Consider the following 16,376-nt stretch of genomic DNA (forward strand, 5'->3'; position numbering starts at 1 on the left):
AGAGAAATCTAAAGCATATCGCTAGCATTTTATATCTTTTCCTTCAGACAATTCCCATAAGAATAACATAGTGGAATGAAGAGGTATAGAAGGGAACTCAGGGAGCCATATGCTTTTGCTTAAAATCTGCTATTAGCCTGCTGAGTAGCATGAGCCTCAGTTTCCTCAGCTGTCAAATGGGAGTAAGAGTGTTATTATCAATTCTATGAATTTTTAAAGTCTTAACAGTATCTTTTCCCATCATTTTTAAGAGATAGAAACCTTTCTTCTATGCTCTTTACAAAGGGTTTTATCTTGGTTCCTAATAAAAGCATATGTTTCACCCACATGGCCTTAATCTTGAGGACAGGAATTTATCTTCTTCATTTTTTTTACCTAATTACTTAGCAAAATGTTTGTTGAATTAATAAATGAAGAAATAATTTATAGGGTAACTATATATCCTGCTTTATGCCTATTTTGCCTTTATGGCTTTATGCCTGTTTAATTATTAATAGGCCTCATTCAATTTCAAGCATATCCCAGTTTGGATGACAAATATATGGTATCCACCATTTCCTTAATGGAAGAAGAAACTACTAAAATCACCAATTTAATTGAGATCAATTAATGTCACTTAGATTTCTCTTTTCTTTACAAAATAACCCTAATTTTTCTACCTTTCTCTATCGCCTGTTTGTTTTAAAGTTTAGAGATTAATTTAGTGAACAACTGAAGCCATATATTTGGGCTTTACACTATTGCTATCCACTATTAAATCGCTCTGCTTCAAAGACAATTCCAAGTTCCTTACACGTTTAAGGTTATAGAGTTCTAATAAATATAGACATATTTGTAAATGGATCCCCCAGATTGCATCTAAAGGTCTCATATTTTAATAAGTATTTTCTTAGATAACCAATCCTCTGTGTTATTTGTCATATTTACACATAAAAACTATCTATTAATGTATCTCCTGAAGAAAATAACCTTCTACTAATAAATAGAAATAAACAATATGTTTCAACAGATCTTGTCTTAGAAAATACTGATTTTGTAAACAGGACACATTTGAGAGGGCAAGGATGGGATAATATGTTTTGTCTTTGTGATAATAACTGTTATAATAAATGAGACCTTAAAATATAAAGCATAAAGTTCAAAAATTGATGTATTTGGGCCCTGTGTCTAGATGTAGATATATGTTAGGAACATGACAATTTGTGATGCCAGCATGCACACTGATTTTCCTAAGAAGTCATGTCCAAATTCAACCACCTTTTTGTCCAGCCGTGACATGTTTTTCAAACAATCCACTCACTTCTTTAAACATTCTATATGCTGATACATCAAAAGCTCTCACAAAAGCCTTGACGTAAAAACAAATCTAAACAGAGGGGGAAAAACACATGGTTTTGCAAAATATAACTGTTAGCTTATAAAGAAAATAACATTTTCAACATTTTGTATTTCCAGTTGAAATAAGAACCTATAATACTGCTACTAGTTCCGTGTAGTCAATGTGTGTAACTCGATTTTTGCCTTTTGAGGTAACATGGAAGCAAATATTCTCAGATACCAACAGAGAAATTGAGCTGATTCGGACACTAGGAGAGCCAGCTACCTTCTGTTTTATTTTAGCTTTCTTGTTTTATCTTCTTCATATCATATCTAAGTAAAATTGGAGAGAAGTGTCAGAAGAAATTTACAGGTGGGTCGTGGCAATCACTTCTGAGCAGCCACCAGCTGAATCACCAAACTACAGTTATTGCTCTTAGTAAGCATATCATTGGCAAAATGGAAAGGGAAAAATGAGGGCGGACCCTAGAAATGTTCAATGATTTCTAAATCTTTAACATAATTACATTTTAAACCTTGTTTCAGGTCAAAAATAATACTGGTTGAGATGAGCAAAGATAGACAAGTAAAAATAATGTTGATGACACTTTCTAGATTTCTCAAGATGTCATAAGTTCTTTTAGCATCTTTCTATGATCACTCATAATCAAACCTGGATTCAACTGTTTCCAAAAAGTTAGGAAAGCCAATAACAACAAAGAAAAATATGAAGGAAAAAATTGTGCCTGTCTCTATGCCTGAGTTATGTACAGTTAAGAAAAAAATACAATCTTTTCTAAACAAGGACCTGAATAATTTCTGTGAAAAGTAAATGTATTCCTTGAAACGACCTATAAAGAGTGCTCTCCCTCTCCACATTAAATATCTAATAAACCGTCTTTCCTCAATATGAAGAATTACTGAAATCCACCCAAAATAGCCTTAATTAAATACATGGAGATACATCTCAAAATCAGTTCAGCTGAGCATGAAAGTAATAAGAGTAGAAACTTGAACTTTAACTTGAATATTCTCTAAAGAATTAATTCAGAAGTATTCTAGTAGAGGGGGAAATGTCTGAAATGGAGTCTGTTGTGATCGCTCACAAATTTTGATTCCTCTACGTTTGTTGATGCAGGTGCTCTGATGCCTTTTACTATTGAGATTCTTAGTTGTGAAACACTTTTTGCTTTATATGTCTTCAGGATCCAGGTTACATTTTAGTGAAATTATTTATTTTGAGATAATTGTATATTCACATGCAATTGAAAGAAATAGTACAGAGAGGTTCTATTCCCTGTTTTCCCTATTGCTGACATTTTGCAAAACTACAGTACAATATCACAACCAGGATGTTGACATTGACACTGTTAAGATACAGAATATTTCTATCACCACAAGGATCCCTCATGCTGCCAAATATAACCACAACCACTTCCTCCCACTTCTACCCTCTCCTTTATTGCCAACCACTAATGTATTCTCTATTTTATAATTTTGCCATTTTGATAATGTTATATAAATGGAATTATAAAGTATGTTACTTTTTAGGATGTTTTCATCCAGCAAAATTATGCGGCGAGTCATCCAGGTTGTGGCATGTGTTCATATTTCCTTCCTTTTTATTGCTGAGTAGTATCCCATGGTATGGACGTTCTACTGTTTGTTTAATCAATCACCTGTTAAAGGATGTCTGGGTAATTTCCAGTTTAGAGAGATTATAAATATAACTGCTCTGAACATTTATGCACAGTTTTAAATTCTTTTCTTTTCTTTTTTTTTTTTTTTAGGGGAAAGCACGAACACAGTCCCCCACTACCACAAATTATGCAGTTGAGTTTCCCACATTTGGGGAAATCGCAGGGGTCAGCACATCCGGAGTGCAATGGATAAGCCTCGCCCTGGGAAAACCACCTTCGTAATCATGGAATCTCCCCTGCCAGGTAAGTATGCACAGGTTTTTGGGTGAATATAAGTCTTCATTTCTCTGAGATAAATGCCCAGGAGTGCAATTGACAGTTAATATGGTAGTTGTATGTTTAGTTCTTTAACTGCCAAACTGTTTTCCAGAGTGTCTGTACCATTCCGTATTCCCACCAGCAATGTATGAATTATCCAGTTTCTCTGCAGCCTTGTTAACATTCGGTCTTGTCACTCTTTTATATTTTAGTAATTCTGAGAGGTTTATATGATATCTTGTATATTTTTCCATTAATAAACTTTATTTCTTAGAGAAGTTTTAAGTTCACAGAGAAAATAAGAAAGTACAGAGAATTTCCATGTATCTCCTATCCCCTCACATGTACACCCTCCCCCACTATTGATATTCTACATCACAGTGAAATATTTCTTACAGTCAATGAACCTACACTGACACATTGTTATCACCCGGAGTCCAGGGTTTACATTGGGGTTTACTCTTGATGTTGGACAAAGGTACAGTAACAGAAGTATAATGAATGCATTCGTCATTGGTGCTGTATAAAAGTATAGTAACACAAATATAATGACATGCATTATCACTTTATAATTTCACTGCCCTAAAAATTCTCTGTGCTCCATTTATTTCTCCACCCCACCTCTTAACCCTTGACAGCCATGGAACTTTTTACTGTCTCCATAGTTATGATTTCTCCAGAATGTCTTGTAATTGGAATCACAAAGTATATAACCTTTTCAGTTTAGCTTCTTTTACTTACTAATATGCATTTAGGTTTCCTCTGTGTCTTGTCAGGACTTGATGGCCCATTTCCTTTTAGTGCTGAGTAATATTCCACTGTCTAGATGTACCACAGTTTCACCTACTGAGAGACATGGTCGCCTCCAAGTTCTGGCAATTGCTGATAAAGCTGCTGTAAAAAATGCAAGTACAGATTTTTGTGTGGACATAAGGTTTTTTAATTCATTTGGTTAAATACCAAGGAGCACAATTTCTGGATCATATGTTAAAAGTATGTTTACCTTTCTAAGAAACTGCCTGTCTTGGGAGGCTGAGGCGGGGAATCGCTTGAACCTGGGAGGTAGAGGTTCTGGTGAGACAAGGTTGCACCACTACACTCCAGCCTGGTGACAGAGCAAGACTCTGTTTCAAAAAAAGAAAGAAAGAAAAGGAAATACCAGTCTTCCAAAGTGATGACACTATTTTTGTACTCCTATCAGCAATGAATTAGAATTCTTTTTGCTCTACATCCTCACCAGCATTTGATGTTGTCAGTGATATGAATTTTGGCCATTTTAATATATGTGTAGTGATATTACATTGTTTTAATTTGTAATTTTCTTATGACATATGTTGAACATCTTGTCATATGCTATCTGTATATCTTATTTGGTAAGAGTTCATTCAGGGTGCTGTCTTTTGCCCTTTTCTTTTTTTCATTTTTTTCCCCTAGTTTTGCTCTTGTTGCCCGGGCTGGAGTGCAATGGCATGATCTCAGCTCACTGCACACCTCCACCTCTCAGGTTCAAGCGACTCTCCTGCCTCAGGCTCCCAAGTAGCTGGGATAATGCCTACTTAGTCATAGTGTATACCTTCTTTTATACAATGGTGAATTCCATTTGCTGAAAATTCCCTTTTCAAAAATTGCTTGGGCATCTTTGAGGGAGTCTATTTCTGGGTTCCTTATTCTGGTCTATTGATCTATGTGACTGTCCCTCCACCAATACCACACAGGCTTAGATTATTGTGGCATTATAATAAGAAGAATGTAAGAATAAGAATTATATTTTTATTGTTATTTTCAAATTTGCTTTACCTAGTCTAGTTTTTTTTCTTTTTCTTTTTTTTTACTTTCCATATAGACTTATACTAGTAGTATTTATATCTACCAAAGGTATTGCCGGGATAGTGATAGGGGTTGGATTAAACCTGCATATTCGTTTGAGGAGAATTGACAGCTATACTCTTTGATTTTCCCAATACACAAACACAGTACATCCCTCCATTTGTTTAGATTTTCTTGATTTCTGCTGTCAGTGTTTTGCAGTCTTCTTCATACCAGTGTTATAAATGTTTTATTAGATTTATACTTAACCATTTTATTTTGAGTGAATTTAAGTGATATTGTATTTTTAATTTTGATGCCCTCATATTCATTAGTAGCATTTAGAAATACAATTGCTTTTTATATATTTAACTTATACTCAACATGCTGAACTTAATTACCAGGTTTATAAAAGTGGTTTTTTGTAGCTTCTTTGGAATTTTCTAGGTAGACAATCATGTCATTGGCAAATGGGACTGTCTTATTTCTTTATTTCTGATCTGTATTTAATATTTTAAAATTATATTTCTAGCACTTTGTGAAATAAGAGTGGTGAGAGCAGACACGTTTGTTTCCCAGACTTTGAGAGAAAGCATCCAGTCTTTAACCATTAAGTATAAGGTTAGCTGAAAGCATTTTGTAGGTGCTGTTTATCAAGACTGAGAAGTTTAGCCTCATTTCCCAGAATTCTCAGAGTTTTCATCACAAATGGGTATTAAATTCTGTTAAATCCTTCTTAAGAACTAATTGCCATGATCATGTGATTGTTCCTCTTTACCTCTTAATATGGGAAAGATCATATTGATCGACTTTTTGATATTGAACTAGTTTTGCATCACTGGGATAAAGCCTACTTAGTCATAGTGTATAACTTCTTTTACACAATGCTGAATTCCATTTGCTGATACAGTCATATCTCATTTAGTGACAGACATATATTCTTAAAAAATGTGATATTAGGAAATTTGGTTGTGCAAACATCATAGAGACTATTTACACAACTAGATAATGAAGTCTCCTACACATCTAGGCCATATGGTATAGCCGATTGCTCCTAGGCCACAAACCTGTATAGCATGTTACTGTAAAGAACACTGTAGGCAATTACAGCATATTGCTAAGTACTGGTGTTTCAAAACATAGAAAAGGTAAAGTAAAAATTTGGTACTATGAACTTATGGGATGACTGTCATATGTGCAGTCTGTTGTTCACTGAAACATTGCTGTGCATCACATAACTATATTTTATTAAGGAGTTTTGTATTTATATTCATGAGGGATATTAGTGTCTAGTTTTCTACTTTTGTAATGGAGTTATTAGCTTCAAAAATGAATTGAGAAGTATTCTCTTTGATTTTCTGAAAGAAATTATGTAGTAGCAGTGTTAGCAATTCTTTAAATATTTGGTAGAATTCTCCAGTGAAACCATCTGGGCCTGAAAAATTGCTTTATCAATTATAAATCTGATTTCCTTGTTAGTTATAGGGTTATTTACATTTTCAATTTCATGTTTGATAAGTTATGGCAGTTTGCATTTTTTGAGGAATTAGTCCATTTCATCTAAATTGCCAAACATATATGTATTGAATTTTTGTAGCATTCCCTGATTATTCATTTGATGTACATAGGATCTGTAGTGATGTTCCTGTCTCATTTCTGAAATTGGTAATTTGTGTTGTCTCTCTTTTTTTCATTGCCTTACTAGAGGTTTCAACTGTGTTAACCTTTGCAAGCAACCAGTTCTTTATTTCAAGAATAGGTCTCTACTGTTTTTACTTCAATTTCATTGATTTCCACTCTTTATTTTTCCTTTCTTTTTTCTTTTCTTCCACTTGCTTTGTGTTTGTTTTTATCTCCGCTGCTATATTCCTGCCTGAATGGTTGGAGTCCTTCGTTACTAACACCACATGGATGGGAGGAAAAGGATGGGAAGATCTGACTAGGAGCAGGTCCATTTTCATACTGCTAATAACGACACACCTGAGACTGAGTAATATGTAACGGAAAAGAGATTTAATGGGCTCACAGTACCATGTGGCTGGGGAGGCCTGACAATCATAGCAGAAGGGGAAGGGCATGTCTTACATAGTGGAAGGTCAGAGAGAATAAGAATGAAGTGAAAGGCGTTTCCCCTTATAAGATCATCAGATCTCATGAGACTTATTCACTATCATGAGAACAGCACAAGAAGACGCCACCCCATAATTCAATTACCTCCCACAGGTTCCCCCCCACAAGACATGAGAATTATAGAAGCTACAATTTAAGATGAGATTTGTGTGGAGACACAGCCAAACCATATGAGGGGGATTGCCCTGGTACCTCATTAAGGCAAAGTAAGCTTTCCAAGTGATGTCTACTGACATCATAGCGGGGTACAAACCGGGTTGGGGAAGTGGGTTCATTACTGCTTGAGGGGAAGAGAACAAAAGTCTCAGCTCCCTACTGAGCCTTTTCTGATACCACTTTAGCAAGGGATTCCAAGTGCCTCACTGCAGCCTAGAGTGAGTGGCAGTCTAGGCTCTTAGTTGAGGCTTTGCTGGTATGGGTAGGGTGGGGCCACAGTTTTATTCTGCTGTGTTTTGGCTGATGTAAAGCAGTTATTGTCTCTAGTGTCCAGTCTTGCTAAACTGCCCATTCTCGAACAAGAACAGGGTTTTTATTGGAGCTTTTTGCATCTGCACCCATTGGTATTTCCAGTTTACCAACTTCTTCAGGTCCAAATCTGAGATATGTGAAACAAAAACAAAAAATAGAGAACTGACCCTTAGTCCCAATTCAGTTTTCAGAGTCACTTTATGTTTGTTTTATATATAACGTCCAAGGTTTTCAGTTTTACTCAGGGAAAAGTCTATCTCCCTAAAAGTGAAAATCAATCAACATTATTTTTATAAATTATAATGATGATGGTAATATGTATTGTATTAGTTATGTTCCACTCAATGTATAATAGAAATTGTTCCTCATTAGAAAATTTAGGTCAGCTGGGCACGGTGGCTCATGCCTATAATCCCAGCACTTTGGGAGGCCAAGACAGGCAGATTGCCTGAGGTCAGGAGTTTAAGACCAGCCTGGACAACATGGTGAAACCCCATCTCTACTAAAAATATAAAAATAGGCAGGCATGGCAGTGTGCGCCTGTAGTCTCAGCTACTCAGGAGGCTGAGGGATGAGAATTGCTTAAACCCAGGAGGAGGAGGCTGCAGAGAGTCATGATCATGCCACTGCACTCCAGCGTGGAGGACAGAGCAAGACTCTGTCTCAAAAAACAAAAAAAGGAGGAAAGAAAAGAAAAAAGAAAATGTAGGTCAACTTAGCTTGGGGGTAATTGAATAAGCAACGATAACCCCATGCTGATAAGCATTATTTTTATCCTCTGAAAGCTAGAAAATGTGCCAATACACAGTTCCAGTTCTGAACTACTTAAAAGCAATGAAATATCTTTAATTGCAGGCTCACAGAGTTTCAGAGGAATTGTAAAAATTTCCGAAGGATTTTAGGAAGTGGAGTAGAGTTGTCAACATTTTTGTATTTTACCTCAAGAAATACTTACCATTATTATTATTATTGAGACAAAGTTTTGCTCTTGTCACCCAGGCTGGAGTGCAGTGGTGCAATATCGGCTCACTGAAAACTTCCATCTCCAGAGTTCAAATGATTCTGCTGCCTCATCCTACTGAGTAGCCAAAATTACAGGCACCTGCCACCACACCTGGCTAATTTTTGTATTTTTAGTAGAGACAGGGTTTCACCATGTTGGCCAGGCTGGTCTCAAATTCCTGACCTTAGGTGGTCCACCTGCCTCAGCCTCCCAGAGTGCTGGGATTGCAAGCATGAGCCACTGTGCCCTGCCATTATTTAGTGAAATTCGGTTTATTTTATCAAGAAGACTACAATTTCTTTATTGTTAAGTGATATCAAGAATAGGGGCAAGGCTGGTGCCTCACGCCTGTAATCCCAACACTTTGGGAGGCTGAGGAGGGCAGATCACCTGAGATCAGGAGTTCCAGACCAGCCTGGCCAACATGGTAAAACCCCATCTCTACTAAAAATACAAAAATTAGCCAGGCATGGTGGCACATGCCCATAGTCCCAGCTACTTAGGAGGCTGAGGCAGGAGAATTGCTTGAACCCAGGAGGCAGAGATTGCACGGAGATGAGAACCCATGACTGCACTCCAACCTGGACAACAAAGTGAGACTCTGTCCATTTGACCAAGCAATCCCATTACTGGGTATATACCCAAATGATTATAAACCATTCTATTATAAAGATACATGCACATGTATGTTCATAGTTGCACCGTTTACAATAGCAAAGACCTGGAATCAACCCAAATGCTGATTAATAATAGACTGGACAAGGAAAACGTGGCACAAATACACCACGGAATACTATGCAGCCATCAAAAATGACAAGTTTGTTTTCCTTTATAGGGACCTGGATGAATCTGGAAACCATAATTCTCAGCGAACTCACACAAGAACAGAAAATCAAACACCTCATGTTCTCACTCATAGGTGGGTGATGAACAATGAGAACACATGGACACAGGGAGGAGAGCATCACACACTAAGATCCATTGGGGGGTGCCAAGGGAGGGACAGAGTGGGGTTGGGGAGGTCAGGGAGGGATAACATGGGGAGAAATGCCCAATGTGGTTGATGGGGAGATGGAGGCAGCAAACCGCATTGCCATGTGTGTACCTATGCAACAATCCTGGATGATCTGCACATGTACCCCAGAACCTAAAGTACAATAAAAAAAAAACTGTTTATATTGGCTGAGCTGTGGGAAAAATCATTTCTATGCATTCTTTTCAATTGATAGAGTTCTGCTAAATACCTGTATTAATGTCTTAATGAGCTCAGCCACTTAGACCTAAAAGGTCTCTCAATGAAAGGAGAGTAATTGTTTTACATTTATTTATTTATTTTATCTATTTTTTTTATTTATCTATTTAAGACCAATTCTTGCTCTGTCACCCAGGCTGGAGTTCAGTGGTGCTATCTTGGCTCCCTGCAACCGCTGCCTCCTGGTTTCAAGCGATTCTCCTGCCTCAGTCTCCCAAGTAACTGGGATTACAGGCACACCCCACTATGTCTGGCTAATTTTTTGTATTTTTAGTAGAGACAGGGTTACACTATATTGGCCAGGCTGGTCTCAAACTCCTGACCTCATGATGTGCCCGCCTAGGCCTCACAAAGTGTTGGAATTATAGGCGTGAGCCACAGCGCAAAGCCTACTCTGCAGTTTTCAACACATGCCCTGCTCCCTCCCTCCTGCTCACCTCTCATAGTCCACAGAAACTATTGTTCCCGTATTTATTTCCATGTGTGCTCAGCGTTTAACTCCCATTTATAAGTGACGACATGTGGTGTTTAGTTTTCTGTTCCTCTATTAATTTGCTTGGATTATGGCCTGCAACTGCATCCATATTGCTGTAAAAGACACGATTCATTCTTTTTTATGGCTCTGTAGTATTCCATGGTATATATGTACCATATTTTTTAAATTCTGTCTACTATTGATGGGCACCCTGGTTGAATCCATTTCTTTGCTATTGCAAATAGCACAGGGATGAACATATGAATGCATGTGTCTTTTTAGTAGAATGATTTATTTTCCTTTGAGCATATACCCAGTAATGGGACTGCTGGGTCTAACAGTAGCTCTGTTTTAAATTCTTTCAGAAATCTCCAGGCTGTTTCTCGGAGTGGCTGGACTAATTTAAATTCCCTCCAATAGTGTATAATTTTTTCTATCTTGCCACAACCTCGCCAGGATAGGTTGCTTTTTAATTTTCTAATATTAGCGATTCTGAGGGGTATGAGATGGTATCTCATTGTGGTTTTGATTTGCATTTCTCTATGGTTAGTGAAGTTGAGCATTTTTTCACGTTTGTTAGCCACTTCTATATCTTCTTTTAAGAAGTGTCTGTTAATTTCTTTTGCCCATTTTTTAATTGGGTTATTTGGTTTTTGCTTGTTGATTTGTTTAAGTTCCCTGTAGATTCTGAATATTAGACCTTTATATCGGATACATTGTTAATATATTCTCCCATTCTGTAGGTTGTCTGTTTACTGTGTTAATATTTTCTTTTGCTGTGTAGAGCTCTTTAGTTTAATTAGGTCTCACTTGCATATTTTGATCTTTATTACAACTGCATTTGGGGACTTAACCAAAAATTCTTTGCCAAGGCCAATGTCAAGAAGAGGATATCCTAGGTTGTCTTTTAGGATTTTTAGTTTGAGGTCTTACATTTAAAGATTTGATCAATTTTTAGATTCTTTTTGTATATGGTCTAGCTTTGATCTTCTGCATATGGCTAGCCAGTATCCCAGCACTATATTTATTGAATAGGGAGTCCTTTCTCCATTGCTGGTTTTCCATCAGCTTTGTCAAAATTCAGATGGTTGTAGGTGTGCAGCTTTATTTCTGAGTTTTCTATTCTGTTCCATTGGTATATATGTCTTTTTTTATTCATGCTGTTTTGAATACTGTAGCTTTATAGCATGGTTTGAAATAGGATAGTGTGATGCCTCCAGCTTTGTTCTTTTTGCTTAGGATTTCTTTGGATATTTGGGCTCTTTTTCAGTTCCATGTGAATAGTTTTTCGTAATCTGTGAAGCATGATATGGAAGCACACAGTCTTCCAAGATTAAGTCAGGAAGAGATTGAAACCCTGAATAAACAAATATTAATTTCTGAAATTGAATGAGTAATAAGAAAGCTACCAATAAAAAAAAAAACCCTAGACCAGATAGAGTCACAGCTGAATTTTACCATACATAAAAGAAGAACTGCTATGAATCCTACACATATTATTTCAAAAACTGAAGGAGGAGAGCCTCTCTCCCTAACTCATTCTATGGAGCCAACATCAGACTGATTCTAAAATCTAGCAGAACAGACTAGGCATCAAAGGAATATACCTCAAAATAATAAATGCCATCATGATAAACCCACAGCCAACATCATACTGAATGTGCAAAAGCTCAAAACATGTAAAGACAGTGTCTTGAGAAATGGAACAAGACAAGGATGCCCATTCTCACCACTCCTATTCAATATAATACTGGAAGTGCTAGCCAGAGCAATCAGGCAAGAGAAAGAAATCAAGGTCATCCAAATAAAAAAAAAAAGAAGTCAAACTATCTCTCTTCATTGATAATGCGATTCTATACCTCGAAACCCCTAAATACTCCACCAAAATGCCCCTAGAACTGACAACTTTAGTAAAGTTTCAGGATACAGAATCAATGTACAAAAATTAGTAGCATTCCTATACACCAACAGAATCCCAGCTGAGAGCAAAATAGGGAACACAATCTGACTTACAATAACCACAAAGAAAATGAAATACCTAAGAATACAGCTAAATAGGGAGGTTGATAGGGTTTAGCTTTGGGTCCCCTCCCAAATCTCATCTCCAATTATAATCCCCACATGTTGAGGGAGGGGTTGATTGGATCATGGGGGTAGGGTTTCCCCATACTGTTCTCATGATAGGGAGTGAGTTCTCAGGAGATCTGATGGTTTTATAGGTGTTTGACAGTTCCTCTTCACAGACTCACACTCCCTTCTGCAGCCTTGCTGAAGAAGCTGCCTGCTTCCCTTTCACTGTCCATCATGATTTTAAGGATCCTGAGGCCTCCGAGTCATGCTTCCTGTTAAGCCTGTGGAACTGTGAGTCAATTAAACCTCTTTCCTTTATAATTACCCAGGTAGTATTTTTTTTTATTGCATTTTAGGTTTTGGGGTACATGTGAAGAACATGCAAGATTGTTGCATAGGCACACACATGGCAGTGTGATTTCCTGCCTTCCTCCCCTTCACCTATATCTGGCATTTTATAGCAGTGTAAGAATGAACTAACACATATGTGAAAAATCTCTACAAGATAAACTACAAAATGCTGCAGAAAGAAATCAGAGAGGACACAAATAAATGAAAAAATATTCCATGCTCATGGATTGAAAGAATCTATATGGTAAAAACAGTCCTACCACCCAAAGTAATTTACAGAGCCAATGCTATTCCTATAAAGTCCTACATTTTTAAAATGTTAAAAGAAAACTATGGCTCACTATATAATTGTTAGATTTATATATACATTATTAGAAATGTTTTCAAAGGTATCAAATAAAATGTGTCACATTTAAAGAAATTGCTCTTAAGTTAATCATGAAATTTAACACAAAAACAATGAATAATGCTCCAAAAATAGTAAAGTAGAATGAAAGTAATTAATTGGTTATGAAGTAAAAATCAATGAATATATTTGTATTTTATCTTTTTGTTCTGTGTTTGAGAAAGAGTAAGGGAGACAGAGTAAGGGAGGGGAAGAGAGAGATTGAATGATAGAAGAGGTGGGGAAAATGGGAAAAATTTTGTAAAATCTGGCTTCATATAGGAGAGCAGATGGCAGTCAAGCACTTAATAAGGAAAAAAATGCCTTTGAATCCCCATTTAGAGCAATGCTGGAGGAAAAGGAAGAATAAATGAAGAGTAATGCTGAATTTCAGGCAATGCATGGCGTAGAGAGGTGATTATAGTTTAGTGGCCAAATTGTTGTTTTCCTTTAAGCCATTCATATGGAAACATTTTTAAGCATTATTTTAACCAATAACAACTTGTTATGGTCTTTAATAACAATCTTTGGAACAGTTTTATAACGTAAGTATATATACATATATGCATTAAATAGTACATTAAGGGAAACTTTCATTTAATATTTTATATCAGAAAAAATAAAAAATAAATCAAGGGTAAGTTAAAATTTTGTTATTCAAATGACTCCTTACCCTTGACCTGAGTTATTTTATTCTGCATAAAGAGTCTCCCTCTACCACATGGCCTAGGGTATGTCCATAGATTAAATTCGTCTCCTGCACCCTGGTAACCTAACTTAGCTAAAGGTAGTTGTATCTATACTTGGCTACAATGATAAAGTTTCCTTAAGTAAACCTCTTCCCACTATCAATCAAATCAAGACCAAATCCCAACCCTGTTTTTCCTAGGGCACTTCACAGTATACCAACCTACCTTGGAGCCTTAGCTCTGGCTACTTCCCCACTTGTAACCCGTGAAGCAATCCAGTTGAAATTACTGAATCTTCTGAAGCCCTTTACTTTCCTGTCTCTCTATTGTCATTCTTGACAGACTCATCACTTGGACCTTTCTCCCCAGATCCCACATTTTCTTTTTTCTTTTTTTGAGACGGAGTTTCGCTCTTGTTACCCAGGCTGGAGTGCAATGGCGCGATCTCGGCTCACCACAACCTCCGCCTCCTGGGTTCAGGCAATTCTCCTGCCTCAGCCTCCTGAGTAGCTGGGATTACAGGCACGCACCACAATGCCCAGCTAATTTTTTGTAGTTTTAGTAGAGACGGGGTTTCACCATGTTGACCAGGATGGTCTCGATCTCTTGACCTCGTGATCCACCCGCCTCGGCCTCCCAAAGTACTGGGATTACAGGCGTGAGCCACCGCGCCCGGCCCCACATTTTCTTATAGAAATTTTCACTTTCATTTTACGGCATAAACTGAATTTCTTTTTATCACATGGATTCTTTCCCGATCAATAACCCCAGTTGTTCTCTTTCCATACTTTCATTTCTTGCTTTATTCCTTATGGTCGTTTAATGTATTTGCATTGATTCATCACTGTTTGGTTTTATGGGCTTCCCAGAATGGCATTAAAACCTTTGATAGAAGTGGTCTATGATTTGCTCATCCATTTTGGAGCCGTCAGTATGATTTTGATAGTAGCTTGGATGCTAAAAATTCCGTAAAGGCTTGTTTGATCATATTAGTGAAATCCCAGAGTTCTATGGTTTCTGATTAGTGACTTACATTTTGGGTGATAATTTATTTCCACATTCATATGTTGTCAGGCTTGTCACTTGCCAAAATGAAGTAAGTGGACCACCGAAACATGACTTCAGTGATTGGAGTCAACAGCTTGTATTAATGAATAATCAAAATGACCAATTAAGCAAAAGAGACTAGAAGTGGTTTGGTAATTTTAGGTGCTTCAGCTCCAGCTGAATGCTTATGGAACAATAAACTTCTCAGAAACAGAAAGTAGGATTTAAAGGACTCAACATTCTGCATGACTTTTGAAAGTTGAAAAGAAATAATTATAGTTCACTTTATAGATTTTTTTCTGGTTTAGTGGAAACCAGGATAGCTGAGAAATAGAGTCTCAATTCAAGAGATTTTAAAGGTTTTCATCTTTGGTGCTAGAAAGGAAGGAAATGTTCTTTAAAATGAAAACTTAGCTGTAGAAGAAAACAAGAAAAATCGCACAAGGCAGGGAAATTACAGAATCTACAATTTTTGGTGTTCATTATTTTCCACTATTCCAGTTCAATAACCCTGAAATTAGATGACAATAAGAGGTTCTTTCTGTGACAAGCACTTCAGTTCTTATTAGATTTCCAATAGTCAATTAGATTTGGCATGGCCCAAAAATGCCTCAAAATGCCTATACCTTCTCTTATTTCTAAAGTCATATAATGTTTTAAAACCATTCCTGATATAATGAACTTTTAAAATAGTAGGTGGTATCTGTATCTCCTCTATCAGACCCTGTATTTACATCTTTTTACATGTCTTTATATATTTATCTGCACTGATGAAGAATAAGGTTGATTTTTAGTCTGGTCAAGAAACAATTTAATTCAGAAGAATCATCCTGTGTTTCAGAGAAACTATTTTCATAGTGTCTCAAAATACCCCTCTTACCTGGACATCTTGGAAGCCCGATCCTTCCTTCCAAGTCCAGTTTAACTCCCACACTCTTCAAAAAGACATTCCTCACCTTTTCACTTCTTGGTGATGGCTGCCTAACTTGAACACCTGCTATATGATATTTGTCACTTAACGTGGTACCTGGTAGATTTTTTTACTGTTTCTGGTGGTCTGGTCTTTCTAATCATAAACAAGGTCCTTACAGTCAGAGACTCTTAGCATAGAGCTCCAAGCATAATGGGACATTGCCAATCCATCAATAGATGTTTGTGGTTTTAATACAGATGATTATATACCAAAGTCTATGGAACTCCTGCTTATCCCCTTTCACTGTATCAAACAGGGGAAGACAGTAGGCAGTCTTAAATTACTCCTGAATGGATAAATAATTTTTCAAACCCTATAGACATTTGTGAATTCTAAATACAAATACAAGATAACCAGACTTGGAAGTTACTAACCTAACCTGTCATTTATCCAAGTACACTCCTTCAAACAGTAGTCTCAAAAAGGTTTTCATTGTAACTGTATATTTGAGA

At 36.8% G+C, this 16,376-nt stretch overlaps 1 non-coding gene across 1 annotated transcript; it reads right to left on the reverse strand.

Moving 5' to 3' along the window:
• Nucleotides 1-3,104: 3,104 nt before the first annotated feature.
• LOC116546703 lies at nucleotides 3,105-3,268 on the reverse strand. Its single transcript, XR_004266811.1, has one exon. It is a non-coding gene; the product is annotated as a U1 spliceosomal RNA (small nuclear RNA).
• Nucleotides 3,269-16,376: the final 13,108 nt, after the last annotated feature.

Source organism: Sapajus apella, unplaced genomic scaffold, assembly GCF_009761245.1.
Source record: "Sapajus apella isolate SASKATOON/1434 unplaced genomic scaffold, GSC_monkey_1.0 scaffold1240, whole genome shotgun sequence".
Classification (NCBI taxonomy): domain Eukaryota; kingdom Metazoa; phylum Chordata; class Mammalia; order Primates; family Cebidae; genus Sapajus; species Sapajus apella.